The sequence below is a fragment of the Orcinus orca genome, chromosome 1 (assembly GCF_937001465.1).
Source record: "Orcinus orca chromosome 1, mOrcOrc1.1, whole genome shotgun sequence".
Classification (NCBI taxonomy): domain Eukaryota; kingdom Metazoa; phylum Chordata; class Mammalia; order Artiodactyla; family Delphinidae; genus Orcinus; species Orcinus orca.
In genome coordinates this window covers 129,393,243-129,397,319 of record NC_064559.1, presented here as the reverse complement: position 1 = coordinate 129,397,319, position 4,077 = coordinate 129,393,243, and the positions used below count along the sequence as shown (strand labels likewise).

The window sequence follows — 4,077 nt, the reverse complement described above, 5'->3', positions numbered from 1 at the left end:
AAGTAAGGTAGGAAATAGAGATTCCTGGAACTGGAAAGGAGATGACGAGACTTCAGAGAGGAATTGCTAACTGGTTACAGACTCACCAAAGATTCCTGGAGCCCAGGCTTGGCCCTGAGGGGAAAACAGAGAATGGACAAACAGGTGGTAACTAGAGAGGACCTAGAACTGGAGGGGCCTCCATAATGCCTTAATGCACCAAACCCTGGGACAAAGCTGATTCTTCAAAATAATAGGGTTGTAATTTCCTCCTAGTCAAGTGAAATGGGGACTCACATGAGGCTTCTTTGCCAGTAGAAGCATCCCTTCCACCCCCATCTGAGCATATTAGTCCTGCTTTGCCCAAGGAAATTATAATGACCTCTCCTGAAGTAGTTGCCTTGCAAGACACTGTGAAAAAGGAGATATTTATGTTCCATGTTAATGCTTACCAAGGGTAACCTCAGTGGAAGAAGCTTTTAATAATCAAATGGATAGGATGACCTATTTTGTGGATACCAGTCAGACTCCTTCCCCAGCCAATAGGCTCATGAACAAAGTGGCCATGGTGGCAGGGATGGAGGTTATACATGGGCTGAGGAACAAGGACTTCTATTCACCAAGGGCAACAATCTGGCTACAGCCACTGCTGAGTGCCCAATCTGCCAGCAGCAGAGACCAACGCAGCAGAGACCACCAAGAGTGGCAGATTGGGCACTATTCCCCAGGTGATCAGCCAGCTACCTGATGGCAGGTTGGTTACACTGGACCCACTCCATCATGGAAGGGATAGCACTTTGTTCTTACTGAAATAGACACTCTAGAGTGGGATTTGCAGTCCCTGCCCACAGTGCTTCAGCCCAAACTACCATCTGCGGGCTTATAGAATACCTTATCCACCACCATGGTATTCCACACAGCACTGTTTCTAACCAGCAAATGAAATGCAGAAATGGGCCCATGCTCATGGAATTAACTGATCTTACAATGTTCTGCACCGTCTTAAAGCTGTTGGCTCAGCCTTTTAAGGACTCAGTTACAGCACCAGCTAGGTGGCTGGGGCAAGGTTTTCCAGAAGGCTGTGTATGCTCTGAATCAGCATCTGATACAAGGTGCTATTTCTCCCATATCCAGGACTCAAGGTCCAGCACTGAAAAAGTGGAAATAAGAGTGGCACCATTTACTATTACTCCTAGTGATCTGCCAGCAAAATTGTTGCTTCCTGACCCCACAACCTAATTCTCTCCTGGTCTAGAGGTCTTGGTTCCAAGGTAGAAAATGCATTTACCAGGAGACACAGCAAGGATTCCACTGAACTGGAAGTTAAGACCGTGACCCAGCCACTTTGGTCTCCTCATAACTCTGAATCAACAGACAAAGAAAGGTAGATAAGGTATTCTATATGTCCACAGATGGTGAGGGTGATTAATCCTGATTACCAATGGGAATTTGGACTGCTACTACACAATGGAAGTGAGGAAGAATATTTCTGGAATACAGGAGATTCCTTATGGCATCTCTTAGCAGTACCATGCCCTTGTGATTAAAGTCAATGGAAAACTATAACCACCCAATTCAAGCAGGACTACCTTATAGAAGTTTAAAGGATTATTATGAACAACTTATTCCAACAAAATAGACAATCTAGATGAAATGGACAAACTCCTAAAACACACACACACACACACACACACACACACACATTATCAAAATTGACTCGTGAAAAAAATACGGAAAATCTGAGTAGACCTACATCAACAAAGAACATTGAATTAATAATTTAAAATTTTCCCACAAAGAAGAGCCTAGGTCCTGATGTTGACTTCTATGAAACATTTAATGAAAAAACAATACCAATCCTACACAAATTCTTTCAGAAAATAGAAGATGAGGGAACACTCTCAAACTCATTTTAGTAGCTCAGTATTAGCCTGATAGTAAAGCCAGACAAAGAAGTCACATGAAGAGGAAACTATAAATCAATATCCCTCAGAATATAGATGCAAAACCCTTCACAAAAAATAGCAAACCAAATCTAGCAACATTAAAAATAATCACCATGACCAAATGGGATTTACCTCAGGGGTACAACGTTGGCCTAATATCCAAAAATCAATAAATGTAACACACCATATCAAAAGAATAAAAGACAAACCCACATGATCATCTTAACAGATGTAGAAAAATATTTGGCAAATTTTAATATTTATTCATGATATCTGAAAAACTCAACAAACCAGAAATAAAAGGGAACTTTCTCCACCTGATAAAGAGCATCTATGAAAAACCTTTGTTAACATCATATTTAATGGTGAAAGACTGAATGCTTTCCCCTTAAGACTGGGAATAAGGCAAGGATGTTTGTTCTGACCATTTCTATCCAACATTGTACTGGACGTTCTAGCCAACACAGTAGGCAGCTGAAAAAAATTAAGGGCATACAGATTAAAAGGAAGAAGCAGAATTGTCTTTATGTGCAGATGATATAATCTCGTAGACAAGAAAATTTTATAAAATCTACAATGTACTAGACCTAATAAGCAAATTTGATAAAGTCACAGGATAAAACATCTTGTTCTGCAGTAATTGATAAGCTGATTCTAAATTTTATAAAATTTATATGAAAATTCAAAGGACTTAAGACAACAACAAAAAACTGCATAAGAATTACTAGAGGGCTTCCCTGGTGGCGCAGTGGTTGAGAGTCCACCTGCCGATGCAGGGGACGCGGGTTCGTGCCCTGGTCCAGGAAGATCTCACATGCCGCGGAGCAGCTAGGCCCGTGAGCCATGGCCGCTGAGCCTGTGCGTCCGGAGCCTGTGCTCCGCAACGGGAGAGGCCACAACAGTGAGAGGCCCACGTACCGCCAAAAAAAAAAAAAAAAAAAAAAAGAATTACTAGAGAAATGCAAATCAAAACTCCAATGAGGTACCACCTTACATCAGTCAGAATGGCCATCATCAAAACGTTTAATAATAAATGCTGGAGAGGGTGTGGAGAAAAGGGAACCCTCCTGCACTGTTGGTGGGAATGTAAATTGGTGCAGCCACTATGCAGAACAGTATGAAAATTCCTTAAAAAACTAAAAACAGAGTTACCATATGATCCAGCAGTCTCACTCCTGGGCACATATCTGGAAAAGACGAAAACTAATTCGAAAAGATACACGCACCCCAATGTTCACTGCAGCACTATTTACAATGACTAAGACATGGAAGCAACCTAAATGTCCATCGACAGATGAATGGATAAAGAAGATGTGGTATATATGCACAATGGAATATTACTCCACCATAAAAGAGGATGAAATAATGCCATTTGCAGCAACATGGATGGACATAGAGATTACCATATTAAGTGCAGTAAGTCAGACAAAGTCAAATATCATATGATATCACTCGTATGTGGAATCTAAAAAAATGATACAAATGAACTTATTTACAAAACAGAAATAGATTCACAGACAGAGAAAACAAACTTATGGTTACCAAAGGGGAAAGAGGGGGGAGGGATAAATTGGGAATTTGGGATTAACAGACACACACTACTATATATAATATAGATAAACAACAAGGACCTACTGTATAGCACAGGGAACTATATTCAATATCTTGTAATAACATATAATGGAAAAGAATATATATATATATTACATATATATGTTTTCTGTACACCTGAATCATTGTAAATCAACTATACTTCAACAACAATAAAAAACTGCACAAGGGCTTCCCTGGTGGCGCAGTGGTTGAGGGTCCGCCTGCCGATGCAGGGGACACGGGTTCGTGCCCCGGTCCGGGAAGATCCCACATGCCGCGGAGCGGCTGGGCCTGTGAGCCATGGCCGTTGAGCCTGCGCGTCTGGAGCCTGTGCTCCACAACGGGAGAGGCTACAACAGTGAGAGGCCCGTGTACCGCAAAAAAAAAAAAAAAAAAAAAAAAACTGCACAAGAAGAACAACACTGGAGGACTTATACAAAACTTACATAAAGGTACAGTAATCAAGACAGTGTGCTGCTGGGGTAAGGAACAACATATAGTCAGTGGAGCAGAGTAGAGAGTCCAGAAATAAACCTTCATATTTACGGTCAATTGATTT

General features: G+C 41.2%; 1 long non-coding RNA gene across 1 annotated transcript; it reads left to right on the top strand.

The window, feature by feature from the left end:
- Nucleotides 1-2,693: 2,693 nt before the first annotated feature.
- On the top strand, nucleotides 2,694-2,873 carry LOC125965454 (uncharacterized). Its single transcript, XR_007479328.1, has 2 exons — nucleotides 2,694-2,787; nucleotides 2,818-2,873. It is a non-coding gene; the product is annotated as an uncharacterized LOC125965454 (long non-coding RNA).
- Nucleotides 2,874-4,077: the final 1,204 nt, after the last annotated feature.